This window comes from Eumetopias jubatus, unplaced genomic scaffold (assembly GCF_037043125.1).
Source record: "Eumetopias jubatus isolate StellerSeaLion01/CBP00866 unplaced genomic scaffold, mEumJub1_p1.0 scaffold_13, whole genome shotgun sequence".
Classification (NCBI taxonomy): domain Eukaryota; kingdom Metazoa; phylum Chordata; class Mammalia; order Carnivora; family Otariidae; genus Eumetopias; species Eumetopias jubatus.
This window is the reverse complement of record NW_028274819.1, coordinates 112851559-112873156: the sequence shown is the minus strand read 5'-3', so window position 1 is coordinate 112873156 and position 21598 is coordinate 112851559. Positions and strand designations below refer to the sequence as shown.

General features: G+C 47.5%; 2 long non-coding RNA genes across 4 annotated transcripts; one reads left to right on the top strand and one right to left on the bottom strand.

Annotated features, from left to right (window-relative positions):
• Positions 1-3117: 3117 nt before the first annotated feature.
• On the top strand, positions 3118-9544 carry LOC114211390 (uncharacterized). 3 transcript variants are annotated; one of them, XR_003609754.2, is made up of 3 exons: positions 3178-3524; positions 4495-5480; positions 6214-9544. It is a non-coding gene; the product is annotated as an uncharacterized LOC114211390 (long non-coding RNA). The 3 variants fall into 3 exon arrangements; XR_003609753.2 differs by having other exon boundaries at positions 4495-5485; XR_003609752.2 differs by having other exon boundaries at positions 3118-3524; positions 4495-9544.
• A 7373-nt stretch (positions 9545-16917) lies between these two features.
• Positions 16918-17710, bottom strand: LOC114211221 (uncharacterized). Its single transcript, XR_015766669.1, has 3 exons — positions 17598-17710; positions 17356-17504; positions 16918-17125 (listed from the first exon to the last, which is right to left on the bottom strand). It is a non-coding gene; the product is annotated as an uncharacterized LOC114211221 (long non-coding RNA).
• Between the last annotated feature and the right edge of the window lie 3888 nt (positions 17711-21598).

Here is a 21598-nt window from a genome sequence, read left to right as displayed (position 1 = left end):
GAAGTCTGCAGGCTGGCTTTTCCACGGGAAGGACGAAGAGAGTTGACAGCGAGAATAATAGACAATCCATCGAATATTAGGTCCCGGACATACACGCCGTACATCTATTACATCCTCCACGGGCTTGGGATGCTGGCGGTCCTGCATTTTGCAGGTGAAATCAAATCCAGAGAAGTGAGAGGACTTGTGCTACATTGGGGAGTGCCTGGGGTTCAGTCCCAAGGGAGGTGTTTGGAGACACTGAGCTGAAAGCTACCCCAGCAGGCTCTCCCCCTGGGCGCACGGCGGGCCCACAACGGAGCCTAGGATCCAGGGCTGGCTCACAGAGCAGGAATGAGAGGGTGTGTCTGCACCCCGGGGAAAAGGCCTCCGGAGAGGGTTTTCAGACCAGGTGGCTGCACTGGTCAGGGGCCCGGGGGCAGGTTTTAGCATCCTGCCACCTGCTCCCACTTATTCTGACTCTACGTGCATGAGGTGATGTCACTACATGATCTTTACGTGTGCTCACCTGCATATATTTATATGTTCTGCGAGGGTGGTATTTTGTGTATAAATGTGCGCCTCAACTTGTGTGATACAGGACGTGTGTTAATATGTAAGTGATGCCTTTGAGATGCTTGGTAAGTAGCTCAGGTCCCTCTTGGTGTTTCTCACACACTTTGTAAAAATCCAGAATGTGACTCAGGTTAGAGCATATCTGGGCAGCAGATTAATGTTCACCATGTAGACTCCTGCATTCCCTCAAACACTGGCTGCCGCCTACCATACGTCAGGTGCTGTGACGGGTACTAGATCGTTGGAGGTAAGTTCATAGCGGTTCAGGGTGCTGGGGTGGCTCAATTGGTTAAACGACTGCCTTCGGCTCAAGTCACGATCCCAGGGTCCTGGGCTCAAGTGCCCTGCTCGGTGGGGAGCCTGCTTCTCCCTCTGCCTGCCATCCCCCCACTTGTGCTTGCTTGCTCTCTGTCAAATAAATAAAATCTTTTAAAAAAATAATAGCAGTTCAGGTCAAACGCTACGGGAGTCTGGGGAAAAAAAAAACAATGGTGGAGGAGGTGCAATCAAGGAAGGCTTCATGGAGGAGGTCGACTCTGAGCTGGACCTTGAAGGGGAAATAGAATGTGGACATGCAGAGATGGGGCAATCCATTCCCTGTATGCATGTGGAAGCTCCCCACCCCTCAGGTTGTTCAAGGTGCCCTAAGGTCATGATCATGGCAGCCATCCCTGGGTGCACAACTTAATCATGCTGCGGCTTCCTCCACATTCAGTCTTTAGTGAAGAAACCTTTTCTTACTGGATAAGAATGTCTTAACATTTGTATACCCTATGTTGAGTTATTTTAATACATTGGCTTGTTTACAAGGTTCATAAAGGTACTGTCTTCTGAACATAATGTATGATTTAGACAAGAACCCAAAACTGGTGGTGTTTCTGTAAATGTTGTGTTAGACAGAATTGTCCACAAAAAATAAAAATAGAAGTACCAGATATTCCAGTAATCCACTTCTGTGTATTTACCCAAGGAGAACAAAAACACTTATTGGAAAAGCTACCTGCACCCTGATGTTTACTGTACCATTACTTACAGCAAGATACGGAAACAACCCAAGTGTCCATCGATAGATGGAGAAAGATGTGATAACACACACAAAATGGAGTATTACTCAGCCACAAAAAGAAGGAGATCTTGCCATTTGTGACAACATGGATGGACACAGAGGGTGTTATGCTAAGTGAAAGAAGTCAGAGAAAGACAAATACCATGTGATTTTACTTTTATGTGGAATCGGAAAAAAAAATCAAAAGAACAAACAACAAAAAGAGGAACAGACTCAAATACGGGGGGCGAGGGACCGTCGGAAGGGAGGGGGGCAGGGAGAGAGAAGAAACGGGTGAAGGGGGTGAGAGGTGTGAGCTTGCAGAGTTATAAACGAGCTCAGTCCGGGAGAGGACAAGTACAGCCTGGGAAGAGACAGGCATAGTGTAGTACCTTTGTGCGGGACAGATGGCGCCAGGACCCCGCGGGGGGGGCGCACGTTCTGTGGAGCCCTGTCCTACAGCAGACACCAGGAGGAGGAGGTGGAGAAGGCGACCGAGCTTTGTTTTCTGAATCCATTCTTCACGCCTGGCCACCATGTGCCCGCATGGTGTGTGCGCCTCACCCCTTCCGATGCTTGGAGCCCAGAGTTCCCTCAGGCCCTCTCCCCGCTGAAAACCTGCTACGGGGAAAGGATCTTCCATCAGTCATTTACACCATAGTGTGAATTTAGGGGCTATTTGTCTTTTGAGTCAACTTACTTGAGAGAGAGAGAGCAAAAAAGCAAATGATTTATTAAAAATGAAGGCTTTTTTCCATATATCAGGAGTTCCAGACTGAGTAAGAAGATGGAAGAAATTAAGTTTTGGACAGAGATGATCCAAGGCAGGAACTTTCTATTTCCGTAAAGCCACCCCCTCTGGCAGCAACCTCGTCCGATTATCTGATGTGCTATCCCACAGCAGAGATAGCAACTTGTATTTTTATAGTTCAGCTTTGCTTTTTAGGCCCAAAGAGAGGAAATGGATTGTAAGGTATAGTTAGTTTTCTCTTTAGTTAAAATAAAGGTGGTGGGGGTGGGGGGTTGGGGTCCAGCCATCTGGGATGGGCATAGGCAGCTTGCAAAGCTGTCTGGACGTGTGGACATGTGCCCACATCTCAAAGGGGGAGTCGGAGTTCACAACGGGGACTGTGACCCAGCCGGGGAAACAGGTGCCCTGAGCCCGGGGGCATCCCCCGTGCAACACACGGCCAGTCTGACTCCTGTAAGCAAAGGGAGAACATCCTGTGCATCGTGCATGTTTGAACTCTGCTGATCAGGATGGAGGCTCACACTCTGATCAAGTTAACAGGATAATTGCTGGGGTTAGTTGTGCTGAAGGGTCGAGGATACCGCCCTTGAAATTATACTAACTCGGCTCCAAGTTTTGCTCTGCCACTCCCCTACTTATGCAACTTTCAGCAACTCACCTCGGCTCTTTCGAGGCTCCCGTGCCACCCTCCAACCCCACATGTTGGCACCTCCCTCGCCGGCATCAGGAGGTCAGAGGCACCGGTGCAGGGCCGAGCCTGTGTGAGCCCTCCAACCCTTGTTGTGGGATGAATGTGGGGAGGCCGTGTGTCCCATTCTGTGAGTTGAGTCAGCACCGCTGAAAAGTTCTTTTCCAGAAAGAGAAGTGCTCGTGGTTAAGCCACTGAGTGACGAAATCGCTTCCATGCAGTTTCTTTCGGCGTCCAGAGCTCAGCGCTGTCAGGGACCATGTGGGTGACTCAGACGCCCTTGGGGCCAAGCACACGAGCACAGGCGGCTCAGTTAGGCATCACAGCAATCATCGTGCGGGAAACGCTCTAGGCTGGCAGTCGGCTGGCCGGGGAGGTCAACGTGTGCACCACGCGTCTGGACCTGGTCCTAGATGTGTGCCGTGTTGGCTCCCTGCAGCTTCAGAGGAACCCAAGGAAGGAGGGTTATCATCCCCATCTTGAAGGTAATGAAAATAAGGCTCAGAGAGCTGATCAAATGTGCCTTCCTATCTACGTTTCCTGGTATGTCCTTTGCTCGCACAGTGAGGAAAAACTCAAAATAAGGCCATGGTTCTCCATCTTGGCTCTTCCTCAGAATCTGTATTAAACGCAGATAAGTGGGCTCCGCTCCAGCTCCTGAGTCAGACTCTCTGGGGTGGTGCCCAGGCATGTTCGATGTTGGCATCAGTGAGGGACCTCTGCTGCAAAGAGGATCGGGAATTGTAACAAGGGTTTGGAGGAAGGAACAGTCGCCTCCTACTAGGGAGACCAGCAGAGCCTTCGTGGAAGGACTGGCCCTCGAGGTGCATTCTGGACGATGGGCTGAATGTTGGCATTGAGCCTGGGGTGAATGAGGGTGGGGATGGCAGAAACCAAGAGCAAAGGCGGAGAGAGGCTGTGCGTCAGCCGGAGCATCGCAGACAGGGACACGCAGTCCTCGTCGGTTTCTGAGCCGTGTTCAAACCTCTGACCATAGCGTCTGGGGCGGACCCGGGTTGGGGGTGGGGTGGGGCTGTCAGGAGGGCATTTCAAGGGTGCCATGGAGTTTGGGTGAAAGCTGGTGAAGATCTGGCTCGAGGGCGGCCTTAGGTCCTCCCCCAGGACAAGGAGACACACCCCTCCGTGTGCAGGGATGGATGGGGAAGAAAGGAGGCTGGGGAGGACGGGAGGCAGCCTGGAGCCTCCCCCCACGGGCTGGACACACAGCAGCCACCCCGCACATGTGCCCCGGGGTCCACGCGGCTCCCATCAACCATGCGGACTCAGTGGGAGCCGCTGTCTTGTGGGTGGCAGGTGGGAGCGGGTTCAATGGGCAGACGAAGCCGGGTGAGCGGGTGTGGGGGCCCCCGCACAGGCAGGGGGTGCCCTGAGCTGTGACCCGCCTCTCCCGACCCTGAGCATCAGCTTCCGTGTTTCCGTGTCTTCTCCTCCCAGCTGGAGGGTGTTGAGAATGGCTCGTCCGTGGCTGTCCACCAGCCAGTCCGACAGAGACGCCCAAGGACAGACCAGGAACGATGGCCGTCTCCCTGCCAGGCTGCTCGGTGCTTCTGGAGACAGGGCGCTGCCCAGGGAATTTGCCAAAATTCTCTCCCCCTCCAACCCGTCCCTCTGGCCTGTGGCTGCGATTTCTCATTGTTCCTGTTTCTTGAGCCTTGTGTTTTCTAAATCTGCTCCCCTCCCGACGGTTGAGCCTCCCGCCCAGCAATACCGAGAGGACCTTACCCTTTCCCTCAGGCGGACAGTCCGCTGTTGCGCCCGTCCTCCCAGAGCCCTGGCGAGCGCCCTGTGGTGGGTCCACGCACCTCTCGGTACTTCGACGCCAGAACCCATCCCGGTTATACACCGCGCCTGGCCCACCCGCACCGGGAAGTCCTCCGAATGATTCCTGCCCACACCGCAGGGTCCCCGCCCGACACTGTTCTCCCTCGTCTCGGCTAACGCTTCCCAACTTACTTTTCTTTTTAACCTGAAATATCAGAAAAACAGCACACACACACCCTTATGCCTGGCCAGTCCAGGGCATGAGCCTCCGATGGCAGCGTTAACAACCTGTCACAAGCTTAGCGGCTTTGAGACAAGACAGCGTTAGCTCACGGTTAGCTCACGGTTAGCTCACGGTTCTGCCGGCTCTGTGCCCTGCTCGGGCTCCGGGGGAGAACCCACCTCCTTGCTGTTTCCAGCGTCCACGGTGGCTGGCGTGCCCGGGCTGTGGCCCCTTCCTCTAGCGGCAAAGCCAGCGACGTTGGTCTCCTCGCAAGTCTCCCCACGTCACGCCCGGCCCTGATTGCAGCCAGCAAGGGTTCTCCACGTTTAAGGACTCGTGTGATTGGACTGGGCGCACCTGGATAATCCATTCTACTCCCCCCATCTCAAGAGCCTTCACCTTCATCGTACCTGTAAAGCCTCCTTCGCCGCATAAAGTAAGGTATTCACAGATGCAGGGAATAGGACGTGGGCATCTTGGGGCCATCATTCTGCCTCCTACAGACCGTCATTCTCACTGGGAAGGGAGGGCGGTGGTCCGTACGTGTGCAGAGTGATTGCACCTGAGGACCTGTGGGTCTGCACGTCCTATAATCCCAGGGCAACCTGCACGCACTCTGGTCCTCATTCTGACTTTCAGTACTGAGAATGTGTTGCTTGAATATTCACTCAACACCCGTTACGAGTCAGGTGTTCTCCCGAGTGCCTTTGTGAAGTCACTTTCGTGTAAATCTCCTAAGTCTAAAGCAGAAACAGGATCAGAGAGGTTAAGTGAATGATTCAAGGTCACAGAGCTAACAGGTGGGTAATGTAAGAGGATTTGGGGACCCAGGTTTGGTTTTGTAACTCCAACTCTGAAGCTATTTATTTCCGTTAAATCTCAACAAAGTCCTAGACTGGAGTTGACCTTTCACCCCAGGAGCTGCTAGTTTAAATGTTACACTGAGGTCACCCTAGGAATATTCTGAGTCTTCCTTCTCCCAGATTCCCGAGTGAGACTGCCTAGTGCACGGGGACGGAGAAGCCTGAGGTGGCCAGCCTGCGGGCCCTCACAGGCGGCCACTTTCCCTTTCGCGTGTGGGGCTGAGGTCTGGAGACCCGGGCTTGACCTTTCACCCCTCAGTGCCCTTTTCTTGACGTTGGACAAGTCCCTCGGTCTCTGTGCCTCAGGTTCACGTCCCCGAGGAACCACTTACTGCTGTGAGGCCCTGAACAACTCGCTGCACGTCCTGAAGCCTCGGTTTCCCCAAGTGTCACCTGGCGGGAGCAACGGCACCCACGTCCCAGGGACGCCCAGCACACAGCCCCCACACGGTGCAGACCAGCAGCCTGACCGACGGCTGTGAGACACTCTGGCGGGACAGCTGTGGGCTCTAGAGAGACCAGTTCCTAAATGATGTGCTCTTCCAAGACTTACTTTGAAAATCATTTATTTTAGAGTCTAGTAATACAGGACTACAACCTGTCTGTGAAAAAGAGAGCAATTGCAAGCACTCAGAAGGATGACAAGTGAATGGGACGCCCCCGACGCCCACCTCCCTCCATGGCCTCCTGGGGAGGTGACCACTGTCAGCATTTTGATGCCTCTGTACAGGTGTTCTTCCAGATGAAAGCTCGTTCCTAGTTTCAGGGGAGGTGTCTGGGGCTAGTGTCCCCCAGTGTCAACTCAGGCGCCCCAAAGCTGGGCTCGCGGGCATCCAGGCCTGACCCACGTCCTCGGAGATTGGGGCCTGCCCGGCGCTGAGCTGGTGCTGGGCCGGGCCGGGTGAGGCCAGGAGGGGGCGCCCGGGGTCCACGCGGGCAGCTGTGTGGCTGGCCAGCCGCCTGAACAGAAACCACACTGGCCACCAGCTCGTTTAAGGAGGCTGGGCCAGGGATCCAACAAGGCAGCTTCGTGGGACGACTGGGCATCACATCCGGCCAGAGCTCACCAAAGTGCGGTTTGCTGCAGGCAAGAACACAGAGTGAGACATTTCCCCGAGTGGCCACAGGGTCGTCCTCCATCCGCCGAAGAGCATCTTCTTACTGTCCCCAGGCAGGTCCCAGTTTTAGAAGGTCACAGACAGGCCCCGTGTGGTTGGGTGGGCTTCATGCACGGCATGTCCTACCACAGCTGACACCCGTCTGGAGGCCGCCGGACTGCGCACAGGCACATGGCTTTCTCCCTGCAGGGCAGCTTCTCAAGGAGTTCAGGGGCTGAGGGATGGCAGGTGGACCTCCTCTGCCAGGGAGGATGCTCCCCAAAGTCCGGACGCATCACAGTTTGCTGTAGAAATGGTCGAAGGAAAAACAGAGAACAGTTGAAGACTTGCTAACTACCTGCTATCAACAGGAAGGGGGCCCCGTAGCACCTGCAAGAAGGCTGGTGTTTGTGCAGAGAATGGAAGGAACGTGGTCCTGAGCCGCCAGCCCCTGTGGCCAGGACAAAGGGCCTTCCTGCCTGTCTCCTTGCTTCTCTCCAGGGTTGGACACAGCACCGGGCATAGCCGGACAACGGCCTCCGAGGACCTTCCTGCTCAGGCCCCTCTCTTCCCTCCGTTCCTGCGCTTGACGCCCCCCACGCGGTGGGAGCCACACGCCCCTTGGGTTTTCCTTGCCCCTGTGGGGCATGCCCTACCTTGGGGCCTCCGCCCTGGCTAACGACCTCTGCTGGAGCACTCTTCCTCAGCCATCCAGGTGCCCTGCCCCTGCTCCTTCCCTGGGCGTCCCTCAGGCGTCCCCTCGAGGGACACCTTGTCAGTGAGCACTAACCTGACTGCTGGTGATGCTAGAGAGGGGTTCCCGACCCCTCCCCGTCACTTCATTCCCCTTAACCTGTGCGATCCCCCATAACACTGGCATCTTCCCATGTACTTTGTTTCTAAATTGTATTTACTCTTTATCTCTCTTCCCTGAGCAGAAATGTGAACCTCACGAACACAGCTCACACTATTTTGCCAATGAATCCAAAATGCCTAAAACGGAGCATCCACATACTTGGTGGTCAAGAAGTCCTTTTTCACTTAATACAATAGAGAGACTACTTAATATCATGACATTTGCTATGTGGAAAATCTGGGCGATAAAAATTGTGTACAGTCTACTTTCATATTTATAGAGAAAAACATAAGCATTGAAATATCAGAAGTGTATGACCCAAAATATTAACGGTGCTTATCGTCAGGTGGTAAGATTACAAAGGATTGCTGCTGTATTTTTGGAATGTTTAGGGTTTTTAAAGCAAGTGAATGTTTTAGCCCAGAAGAGCCACACGTCACCTCCACTCACAATTCACTGTCCATAACGAGTGGTCCGGCCCCAAACCACTGCCCTGGGCTAGAAAGTGTGATCCTTCCGTGTGTCCCGCAGGTGAAGACCTGGAAACACGTGGTGACGAGTAGAAATCACGAACACCTCATGAGAGCTGGAACCCGGCTTTATTTTCCCACATAGCATGCAAGGTTTCTCGAAGTCATTATTTGATAATCCATGTTCTTCCTTCTAATTTGTGATGCCACCTCTGTCCTACCGAGGACATTTTTCTGGCCTCGTACTCAGTTCCATTAGCGTCTGTCTCTGCTTCTGTTATCAGCTCCACGCCCTGGCATCACTGTGGCTCGGTGACGTGTCTGCTGGGACTCCCTCTGTCCTTGCTCTTTGTCAAAACTCTTAGCTCCTCGTGTGCATTTGTTCCTTCGTAAAAACTTCAAAATCAGCATTTCAAGTTCCCTAAATAATCCCATTGGGATTTAATTGAAGTTTCATTACATTTATGAATTGATTTGGGGGAAATTGTCATCTTTAGAGTATTAGGTCTTTCCATACATGGATACAGTGTTCAGCTTTTCTCCTTTATCTTCAATAGGGTCCGGAAATTTTATTTATTGAAGTCTTGTTCTGTTTTCGCTAGATTATTTCCTACATAGATCACAGATTTTGCTGTAGCAAAATTGTGAGTGTAGAGGTATATAAATGATTTTGTGAATGTAGAGGAATATGATTTCAAAATATGAACCAAAACATGATTTTGATATGTTGATGTTATATTTGGAAACACTGAAATGTCTGTCCTGTCCAAAGACTTTTGATTCTTTTGGGCTTTTCTAGGTAAGTGACCAAATTGTCTACCAATAATGGTAATTTGGACTCTTCCCTTTTTACCCTTATACCTGATGTTATTTTTACCTTCTTTTTCTTTGTTATTTTTCTTTTCCTGATTTTTGGCCAGAATTCCAGGACTGTGTGGACCAAGTATCAATGAAGTAGGCAGGCTTCTCCTATTTGCAGTATTCATAGGACTGTGACTCAAGTTTCTCCATATGTGCTGATAGTAGAATATACATTGTTTGCTCTGAAAGAGTTTACACAAGATTGCAATGATCTATTCCTTTCCCTTGAAAGGAACTTCTGACAAAACAAATGAGTAAAACTATCTAGGCCAGTGTTTCTGGGAAGATTTGTAAACCACTGTTTTTAATTGTTTTAGTAGTTATATAATGAATAAAATTTCCTTTTTCTGTTAGTTTCTATTTCATTTATATATTTTTGAGATATTACATACAGTGAAGTGTACAAACCTTGCATGCAAAATTCAGTGAATTTTACAGATATACATGCTCATGTAACCCACACCTCATGAAGAACTAGAACATTTCCATCACCCTAGAAAGATCTCTGTGCTTTTTTTTCTTTAAATTTTTTATTGTTATGTTAATCACCACACATTACATCATTAGTTTTTGATGTAGTGTTCCATGAGTCATTGTTTGTGCATAACACCCAGTGCTCCATGCAGAACGTGCCCTCTTTAATACCCATCACCAGGCTAACCCATCCTCCCAACCCCCCCTCCCCTCTAGAACCCTCAGTTTGTTTTTCAGAGTCCATCATCTCTCATGGTTCGTCTCCCCCTCCAATTTACTCCCCTTCATTCTTCCCCTCCTGCTATCTTCTTTTTTTTTTTCTTAGCATATATTGCATTATTTGTTTCAAAGGTACAGATCTGTGATTCAACAGTCTTGCACAATTCACAGCACTCACCATAGCACATACCCCCCCCAATGTCTATCACCCAGGCACCCCATCCCTCCCACCCCCCACCACTCCAGCAACCCTCAGTCTGTTTCCTGAGATTAAGAATTCCTCATATCAGTGAGGTCATATGATACATGTCTTTTTCTGATTGACTTATTTCGCTCAGCAGAACACCCTCCAGTTCCATCCACGTCGTTGCAAATGGCAAGATCTCATTCCTTTTGATGGCTGCATAATATTCCATTGTGCATATATACCACATCTTCTCTATCCATTCATCTGTCGATGGACATCTTGGTTCTTTCCACAGTTTGGCTACTGTGGACATTGCTGCTATAAACATTGGGGTGCACATACCCCTTCGGATCCCTACATTTGTATCTTTGTGGTAAATACCCAGTAGTGCAATTGCTGGATCATATGGTAGCTCTATTTTCAACTGTTTGAGGAACCTCCATACTGTTTTCCAGAGTGGTTGCACCAGCTTGCATTCCCACCAATAGTGTAGGAGGGTTCCCCTTTCTCCGCATCCCCGCCAACATCTCTCGTTTCCTGACTTGTTCATTTTAGCCATTCTGACTGGTGTGAGGTGGTATCTCATGGAGGTTTTGATTTGGATTTCCCTGATGCCAAGCGATGTTGAGCACTTTTTCATGTGTCTGTTGGCCATTTGGATGCCTTCTTTGGAAAAATGTCTGTTCATGTCTTCTGCCCATTTCTTGATTGGATTACTTGTTCTTTAGGTGTTGAGTTTGATAAGTTCTTTATAGATTTTGGATACTAGCCTTTTATCTGATATGTCATTTGCAAATATATTCTCCCATTCTGTCGGTTGTCTTTTGGTTTTGTGGATTATTTCTTTTGCTGCGCAAAAGCTTTTTATCTTGATGAAATCCCCATAGTTCATTTTTGCTCTTGCTTCCCTTGCCTTTGGCGATATTTCTAGGAAGAAGTTGCTGTGGCTGAGGTCGAAGAGGTTGCTGCCTGTGTTCTCCTTTAGGATTTTGATGGACTCCTGTCTCACCTTTAGGTCTTTCAACCATTTGGAGTCTATTTTTGTGAGTGGTGTAAGGAAATGGTCCAGTTTCATTCTTCTGCATGTGGCTGTCCTATTTTCCCAACACCATTTGTTGAAGAGATTGTCTCTTTTCCATTGCACATTCTTTCCTACTTTGTCAAAGATGAGTTGACCATAGAGTTGAGGGTCCATTTCTGGGCTCTCTATTCTGTTCCATTGATCTATGTGTCTGTTTTTGTGCCAGTACCATACTGTCTTGATGATGACAGCTTTGTAATAGAGCTGGAAGTCCGGAATTGTGACGCCACCAGCTTTGCTTTTCTTTTTCAACATTTGTCTGGCTATTCGTGGTCTTTTCTGGTTCCATACAAATTTGAGGATTATTTATTCCATTTCTTTGAAAAAAGTGGATGGTATTTTGATGGGGATTGCATTGAATGTGTAGATTGCTCTAGGTAGCACTGACATCTTCACAATGTTTGTTCTTCCAATCCATGAGCATGGAACATTTGTCCATTTCTTTGTGTCTTCCTCAATTTCTTTCATGAGTATTTTATACTTTTCTGAGTACAGATCCTTTGCCTCTTTGCTTAGATTTATTTCTAGGTATCTTATGGTTTTGGGTGCAACTGTAAATGGGATGGACTCCTTAATTGCTCTCTCTTCTGTCTTGTTGTTGGTGTATAGGAATGCCACTGATTTCTGTGCATTGATTTTATATCCTGCCACTTTACTTAATTCCTGTATGAGTTCTAGCAGTTTTGGGGTGGAGTCTTTTGGGTTTTCCACATACAGTTTCATATCATCTGCAAAGAGTGAGAGTTTGACTTCCTGTTTGCCGATTTGGATGCCTCTGATTTCTTTTTGTTGTCTGATTGCTGTGGCTAAGACTTCTAATACGATGTTGAATAGCAGTGGTGATAGGGGACATCCCTGCCACGTTCCTGACCTTAGGGGGAAAGCTCTCAGTTTTTCCCCATTGAGAATGATATTTGCTGTAGGTTTTTCATAGATGGCTTTTATGATATTGAGGTGTGTACCCTCTATTCCCATACTCTGAAGAGTTTTGATCAAGAAAGGATGCTGTACTTTGTCAAATGCTTTTTCTGCAACTATTGAGAGGATCATATGATTCTTGTTCTTTCTTTTGTTGATGTGTTGTATCACGTTGATTGATTTGTGGATGTTGAACCAACCTTGCAGCCCAGGGATAAATCCCACTTGGTCATGGTGAATAATCCTTTTAATGTACTGTGGGATCCTATTGGCTAGTATTTTGGTGAGAATTTTTGCATCCACGTTCATCAAGGATATTGGTCTGTAATTCTCCTTTTTGATGGGGTCTTTGGTTTTGGGATCAAGGTAATGGTGGCCTCACAAAATGAGTTTGGAAGTTTTCCTTCCATTTCTATTTTCTGGAAAAGTTTCAGGAGAATAGGTATTAATTCTTCTTGAAATGTTTGGTAGAATTCCCCTGGGAAGCCATCTGGCCCTGGGCTTTTATTTGTTGGGAGATTTTTGATGACTGCTTCAATTTCCTTAGTGGTTATAGGTCTGTTCAGGTTTTCTATTTCTTCCTGGGTCAATTTTGGTAGTTGATACATCTCTAGGAATGCACCCATTTCTTTCAGGTTATCTAATTTGCTGGCATAGAGTTGCTCATAATATGTTCTTATAATTGTATTTCTTTAGTGTTGGTTGTGATCTCTCCTCTTTCATTCATGATTTTGTTGATTTGGGTCATTTCTCTTTTCTTTTGGATCAGTCTGGCCAGGGGTTTATCAATCTTGTTAATTCTTTCAAAGAACCAGCTCCTAGTTTCGTTGATCTGTTCTACTGTTCTCTTGGTTTCTATTTCATTGATTTCTGCTCTGATCTTTATTATTTCTCTTCTCCTGCTGAATTTAGGCTTTATTTGCTGGGTTTTTTTCTAGCTCCTTTAGGTGTAGGGTTAGGCTGTGTATTTGTGACCTTTCTTGTTTCTTGAGAAAGGCTTGTATTGCTATATACTTTCTTCTTAGGACTGCCTTTGCTGCATCCCAAAGATTTTGAATAGTTGTGTTTTCATTTTCATTGGTTTCCATGAATTTTTTAAATTCTTCTTTAATTTCCTGGTTGACCCATTCATTCTTTAGTAGGATGCTCTTTAGCCTCCATGTATTTGAGTTCTTTCCGACTTTCCTCTTGTGATTGAGTTCTAGTTTCAAAGCACTGTGGTCTGAAAATATGCAGGGAGTAATCCCAATCTTTTGGTACTGGTTGAGACCTGATTTGTGACCTAGGATGTGATCTATTCTGGAGAATGTTCCATGGGCACTAGAGAAGAATGTGTATTCCGTTGCTTTGGGATGGAATGTTCTGAATATGTCTGTGAAGTCCATTTGGTCCAGTGTGTCATTTAAAGTCTTTATTTCCTTGTTGATCTTTTGCTTAGGTGTTCTGTCCATTTCAGTCAGGGGGGTGTTAAAGTCCCCCACTACTATTGTATTGTTGTCAATGTGTTTCTTTGCTTTTGTTATTAATTGCCTTATAAAATTGGCTGCTCCCATGTTAGGGGCATAGATATTTACAATTGTTAGATCTTCTTGTTGGATAGACCCTTTAAGTACGATATAGTGCCCTTCCTCATCTCTTATTACAGTCTTTGTTTTAAAATCTAGTTTGTCTGATATAAGGATTGCCACCCCAGCTTTTTTTTGGTGTCCATTAGCATGGTAAATGGTTTTCCACCCCCTCACTTTCAATCTGGGGGTGTCTTTGGGTCTAAAATGAGTCTCTTGCAGACAGCATATGGATGGGTCTTGTTTTTTAATCCAATCTGATAGCCTGTGTCTTTTGATTGGGGCATTTAGCCCATTTACATTCAGGGTAACAATTGAAAGGTATGAATTCAGTGCCATTTTATTACCTGTAAGGTGACTGTTAACTGTCTGTTGTCTGTGTTCGTTTCTGCTCTTTGCTGCTTTTAGGTTCTCTCTTTGCTTAGAGGACCCCTCTCAATATTTCTTGGAGGGCTGGTTTCGTGTTTGCAAATTCCTTTAGTTTTTGTTTGTTCTGGAAGCTTTTTATCTTCCTTCTATTTTCAATGATAGCCTAGCTGGATATAGTATTCTTGGCTGCATATTTTTCTCGTTTAGTGCTCTGAAGATATCTTGCCAGTCCTTTCTGGCCTGCCAGGTCTCTGTGGATAGGTCTGTTGCCAATCTAATGTTTCTACCATTGTAGGTTACAGATGTCTTCTCCCGAGCTGCTTTCAGGATTTTCTCTTTGTCTCTGAGACTCGTAAGTTTTACTATTAGATGTCGGGGTGTTGACCTATTATTATTGATTTTGAGAGGGGTTCTCTGTGCCTCCTGGATTTTAATGCCTGTTTCCTTCCTCACATTAGGGAAGTTCTCTGCTATAATTTGCTCCAATATACCTTCTGCCCCTCTCTCTCTCTCTTCTTCTTCTGGGATCCCAATTATTCTAATGTTGTTTCGTCTTATCATATCACTTATCTCTCGAATTCTGCCCTCGTGATCCTGTAGTTGTTTCTCTCTCTTTTTCTCAGCCTCTTTATTTTCCATCATTTGGTCTTCTATATCGCTGATTCTCTCTTCTGCCTCATTTATCCTAGCATTTAGTGCCCCTATTTTTGATTGCACCTCATCAATAGCCTTTTTGATTTCGATTTGGTTAGATTTTAGTTCTTTTATTTCTCCAGAAAGGGTTTCTCTAATAACTTCCACGCTTTTTTCAAGCCCAGCTAGTATCTTTAAAGTCATGATTCTGAACTCTAGGTCCGACATCGTACTAATGTCCGTATTGAGTAGGTCCCTGGCTGACGGTACTACTTCTTGTTCTTTTTGCTGAGGTGATTTCTTTCGTCTTGTCATTTTGTCCAGAGGAGAATAGATGAATGAGAGAACAAAATGCTAACAAGTTTACAACGTCCCCAGCAAATATACTGTATACAAATCAGAAAAGACCTGAAACCAGGGGGAAAGAAAGGGAAAGAAAGAAAAAAGAAAGAGAAAAAGAAAAAAAAAAGATAAAAACAAAAACAAAACAATACAAAAAAGGCAGAATATGATCAAATATGATCAGGCTAGTGCATAGATCAGTGTCACACACTAGATTTTGGGCGTATTTTGGTCTGTTAGAAAAAAGTGCCTCCTAAAATTTTAAAGGAAGAAAGACATATATGTACAAAATAAGGGTTGATACAATGAAGGGATGGAAGATGACTGTAAAGATGAAAATTATAAAAGATTTTATAAAAGGACTTGGTAAGATAAGTTGTTTGAAAAAAGAAAGAAGATTTAAGAAAGAAAAAAAAAAGGAAAAAGGGAGAGAATGTGATCAGGCAGGAGACTAGAACAAAGCCATACACTAGTGATTTAGGGTATATTTTGATCTGTTAGAAGAAACTGTACCTCAAAATTTTAAAGAGAGAACAACTTATATATATATGCCAAAAATAAGGGTAACTACTATGAAGGGATAAAATATGACTCTAAAAATGAAAAATAAAAAAGGTTTTTTTTTTTTAAAAAAAGGGATTTATAAGATGTTGGTTGAAAAAGGGAAAAAGAAAAATAAAAAAAAACAGTCAACAAAAATTAACTTTGATGAAATAATGAATCATGGTAAAAAAAAAAAAAAAAGCCATGAATCTATGTGCAGTATTCCCCTAGCGCTGGAGTTCTCCCGTTCTCCTTGATCGATCAACTTGGTCTTGGCTTCCTGGCTGTTTGTGCTGATCTTCTGGGGGAGGGGCCTGTTGCTGTGGTTTCCAAATATCTTTGCCGGAGGCGGAATTGCCCCGCCCTTGTCGGTCCGAGCTAAGGAAGCTGCTCCGGTTTGCTCTCAGGAGCTTTTGTTCCCTGCAAGCTCTCGGTACAGCTTTGGAGGACCAGGGCAGAAATGGTGGCCTCCCAATCTCCATCGGAGGAGCTGAGAACTCGGGGCCCCGCTCCTCAGTGTGCCCCCAGGGAAAAGCAGTCACTCCCGTGTCCCCGGTCTCCGGCCGCACTCCGTGCTCACCCGGCCTGTGACCGAGCGTTTCTATCTCTGGCACCCGACCCCGTGCGGAGTCTCCAAACCCAGCAGATCCCTGCAGTGCGTTCCAGCACCGCTCCTCCCCGGGAAGGAAGGGGAGTCTCCCCGGATCTGCTGCTTGTTGGGTCCCTGCTGGGGGAGCCGTGCCCCGACTGGGCCGCAGATCACAGTTTAGGGCAACCCCGAGCTGAGAGCCCGCGACTCTGCTCCGTATCTGCAGCTGGCTTCCCTGCTCTGATACCTGGGAGCTCTGGCGCACTCAGGCACCCCCGGTCTCTCTGTGACCCCAAGGGTCCTGAGAGCACACTGTCCCGGGAGGATTCCACCCCCCGCTTAGCCACTGCAGCGACGTCCCTCCGCCGAGCCAACTTCTAAAAGGTCCGATTTTGTGCTCCGCAGCTCTATCACTTGCCAGAAGCAGCCAGCGGAGGCCCCTCCCCCGCCGTCTATCCTCCCGAATATCGCCTCGGATTCACTTCTCCGCACGTCCTACCTTCCAGTAAGGGGTCGCTTCTCTGTTCAGAGAGTTGTTGCTACTCTCCTGTTCGATCTCCTGTTGAGTTCCTAGGTGTTCAGAATGGTTTGATCCCTATTCAGCTGAATTCCTGAGACCAGACGAAATCTAGGTCTCCTGCTCCTCCGCCATCTTGCTCCCAGGACCTACCTTACATTTTTTAAATAAATGGACACAAAAGAGTTACCATTACCTTTTTAAGCAATTATAGTTTTAATAAAAGCTTACGTTTATTAAATACTTAATAAAATACTTTTATTAAAGTATTTAAGGCTGATCACAAACTTGGCTCACTTTACTGGAAGGCATTCTTTTAGATAAAACATTGACCCATGAAAGGGAAACATAGGAAAAACTGGTGAACTCACTTCTGAAATTATTGGTCCACGTTTTTTCTTCATCAAAAGGAATATCTCCTCCAATATCTCTTCCTGGTAGGAAGGCATGAGCAAGAATGTTTCCAGGTCCACCGAAGGAGGAGTTGTCGCCGTGACCTGTGAGAAACAGCACGGCCAAGGCAAATTCCCCTTTCTATCCTGCTTCCCCCAGAGGGGAGAGAATAGTGACAAGGAGCCCAAAGGCATTCTTCACCCATGACGTCCCTTCTTTGGCCGGTAAAATCAACAGCCTGTTAGGAACACCCCTCCCTCAGCATGGCGGAGCGGGGCTGGGCGTCGGGGGGAGGTGAAGTTCCGTATGGTTTTAGGAGACAAGAAGAGCTTACCTCTCCAGACAAAGGATATCATAATGTCCGCTTGTTCCTCAAAGACCTTGGTGAAGGTCAGGGGTGAGACATTACTCCAGAGTTGAAAGGCTTGCTCAATGGCACTGTCCACGTCTGCTCTTGGCAAATCTGGTGTGTAATTTTCAATCCTTAAAATGGAAAAAAACAGAGACATGTCGGACCTCATTGCTTACGGCTCTGCTGGGAAAGAGCGCCCTCGCTCTGGTGCTCGGTCTGGTTACCTGTAGGTCAGGTGTGTGTGCTCCCATCGGAGGGTCCTATCAGCCAGAGCATACTGAGCCACGGCGGGCACCCCACATCTGGGCTGCTTCATCAGATTTAGGGTGTCAGCATCTATCTTCCTGGTCACCTTCAGCCCAAAGAGTTCCTGCATTTCCTTCAGCTTCTCAGTCACTAAAGCGTTGTTCCTCTGCCTTCCAGATTTGTTGGTTCCAATCCTCAGGTTGTAGTACTTCTGCAGGTAGTTCTGATAAAGAGAAAAAAAATGTGAAACACAGGATGTGAAATCTTTCTTATTTCTTCCTGAGAACCTTCAGGATTTCACTGTGGTGACAGAGAAGTTCTTTTGTCTTGAAGATTTAGTGCAAAGAGGAAAAATCCTGTCTGCTAATGCAGTGATCCCATAGGCTTACTGTTGGCGTGGTGGCTAAGTCTAGCTTTCCTGGGAGGTTGGTGTGAAGGTGGTCAGGGCTCCCTCTCTCTATGGATCCCTCTACCTCTGTCTTCTGAAGGGAAGTCTATGGGTGGGTAAGTAGATTTTTGTTTTTGTTATGTTCTAGTTACCCTAGAATGGATCCCACACTCGCTTGAGCTTCTGCCCTTTGACGTTGGAAAAATGAGAACGTGATGCTCCTGCATTTGTGGCATGTGAAATTCAGTGTTTACCTGGACCACCTCCTCGTCCTGCTGTTGCATTCCTGCGCTTGCTGCCGGGAAGCCATGGGACCCCACACCCCAGAACAGCACTAGCAGAACAGGAAGTCTGGGCATGCTGGCTTCGCTTTCCTTCTCTGCCCACGGCGTCCAGTGTCTCCGTACCTCCTGGGCAGGTTTCGGGTGCAGCTTTATGTGCGGTCCCAGGGCATCCACAGAAAAACAAAGGCTATTTGATTCACCTCTGACAAGAAGATTCACACCCGCTTTTTTGCAATGTGTGGTCTCAACTTTCAAAAATTGTGACATAAAGTAGTTTAATCTTGAATCTTTTCTTGTCTTTGCAATCTTATGATTATGATCAAACAGGACATCCACAAAGAGACACACCTCATCCCACATAGTTGTTTTCTCATATTAATTTTGTGCTCTCTTAAGAGCCTCACTATCTACACTATAATATACAACTTACAGGGCAGTCCATGGACTTTGAAACAATTGGATTTCGCTGCTTGATTCTGTCGGTCCTGCACTGCTCCTGGGTGAGGGAAGACTGGCTGTCAGTGTGTCTTCTGCTCCTTCGCTTCTACCCCCCACGACTGGCTCTAGGGATCACTGGCTTCTCCATTTGCAAAGGATTTCCTCCTGCTTTTTTTTTTTTAAGATTTTATTTATTTATTTGAAAGAGAGGGAGAAGGATTGGGGAGCAGAGGGAGAGGAACAAGCAGACTCCTCGCTAAGCACGGAGCCCGACGTGGGGCTCATCCCGGGACCCTGAGATCATGACCTGAGCTGAAACCAAAAGTCAGATGCTTAACTGACTGAGCCACCCAGGCGCCCCTCCTCCTGCTTTTTTAAGCTTCTTGATATAATTTGTTTTTATAACGATCACGCACTGTCTAAATCACGAATCACCTTGAAGTGACGTTGTTGATGAGAAAGCTGCCTGGGCCACGGCGCAGGTGTTATAATTCATCACTCAGTTTCAACCCTGCTTTGTCTGGTTCCTGGGACATGGAAGGATAGCTGTGCGGAGGTCCCAGGTAGAGCCGTGTCCGAAAGACCCACGGCTGAGGTTCATTTCTCAGCTGTAGGCTTCTCCTGGCTGACTGAACACATTTAATGTGTGGGACTGGATTACAATTACTTATTCTTTCATATCCCATGAAATGGGTCAGTCAGTGTTTGTGCTGTAAGAGATTGGTACAAAGTGCCCCAGTTGCTGAGAAGACAGAGACATTAATCTCCCGGAGACCCCAGGCACCCTGCGCTCCCTGACCTTCCTTAACCTTCATCCCTCCTCCTGGGTGTTGGCCAGGTCTCGTACCCCACTTTGATCTTGTTTTCCTTTTTATGATGCAATCGCTTTAAACACGCAACCTCCTCCTAAGCACAGATATCCGTGGAAACATGGTTAGTATCTCTGTACCACAAACACACGACTTCTGGGCCTCTAGTGCTCTAGCCCGATGGCTTCTCCCTTCTCACAGACCAACTGCCTTCCCTGACACCGTGAACCTGGCGCGCAAAGTGGACGGGATATTCATGGTGGATTCTGCTCCTTCGCCTTCGGCAGGTGTCTCTCTTCTTTCCTTCCAAGGCAATTCAGTTTCACAGTGTTCCCTGGGCTTTAAAAATCTCTGCTTTCCAAGCAGTGACCCTGACATTACCTTGCGTCCTATCAATTTGGGGGCCCACACCGGCCAGGAACCTTGCTAAGTCAGTTTAGAGGGAAACTAACTAAACTAACTAAACCCTTGCTATCTCTCACTGTCTCATCATCCTGGTCTGCGCTCGGCAAGAACCCTGCCAAGGTGGTGTAGCCAGAATCTCCCCTGAATCTTGATGCTTCCTGTAGCATTTTCCGTCCACGGCCCCCCACCCAGCTCTTCAGCTACACACGGCCACTTTCCCATGCTATATTCAGAAGGGAGCCTCGTGCTAGACTCTTCCCTCTGTTGCAACAACTCTAGCAAAATAGATTTTACCACTTGAAGTACCATCCAGCTCTGGTTTTCCTGAACCAGGGATTGGTGCCAGACAGGGTCCCCAGAGTGGGCTCCCATCCACTCCCCATGGTTCCACAGTTTGGTGAATTAAAGTAAAGAGCTGACCAAGAATTGATTTATTGAAGAAAAGCAACAGGTCAAACTAGTTGGCCTTATAATAAATGAGGCGTGAGGCATGAGTAACCTAGAAAAATAAAAATACAATGCCTAAGAACCATGTAGGTTTTGCCTAATGTGAAAATTCCTCTTTGTCCAAAGAAGAGGCAAATTCGGGAAAACAGAACATAATCTGTTTCATAATCTGAACCTGATTCACAGAAAAAGGACTAAAGGCAGGAAATAAACACACTTTAGAGACACACAAGCAAGCAAGTCATCGTCTGCACTGCAGCATGACGAAGATCGGCCCTGAGCACCCTCGCACATCTCGGGCCCCGGGCAGGGGGTGGGGGCCGAGGAAGCCGGGTTCTGGCTCGTCCCCGCTGAACCACACCGCAGCATTTAGGTTCAACCTCCTTAGGGAAGAGCCACCCTTGAGAGAAGGTTGGCTCGCTTGAGGACTGCACTCTCAGTGACCGATGTGCCATAATGCGGAACATCTTACTGATTATTTCATAAATTACACCAGAGAGGAGACGTTCCCAGCCTGTAAACAAACAAAGTGTGGAGTCAAAGCTGAAAGGAAATGACCTTGGCAGGGCGTGCCAGTCCTTAAGTCCGGGAGTTGCACTCGAAACATCCCCTTAACACCCACTCCTGCTCTCTCTAGGATGTTTTAAGTAATGATTCACCCCAAAGAAAGTAAAATAAACCGAATCTAATCAGACAGTCGAGCATTTTTACAAATTCAACCTGAAACAACCATCCCTTTTGTGTGTTCCTGCATTTGGTCCGCTCTTACGGGTCTTGTCCTGAGCAGCGGCTGGGCCGTGGCGGGAGTTGCCAAGCTCTCCTTGCCAAAAAAAAAAGGTGTGAAGAAGGGAAGAGGGACAGAACAGTGGCAGTGTGAAGGGAGTTTGATCCCAGAAAGTTTCTGTTACGATTAGAGGGGATATAGGAATGAGGCGGGGAAGAAAGGGAAGAAAGCCCATTGAAAGGAGATTGATCGATTTTTCTTCAATTAGTCAACTTTTGGAGGAAAAGAACAATATTTAGCATCTGTAGGGCTTCACCCCCCTTATGAAATGAGCTTAAACTTGTCTTTGCAACAATCCTATGGAGCATTGGGTAGACGAGGAAACCAGCTCCTCACAGGAATTCGGAGGCGTGCCTGAGAGTGTGCAGACAGAACGCAGTGGGGGAGGGTCTGGGACTCAGGCCTCTGGGCCCCAAAACAGGCA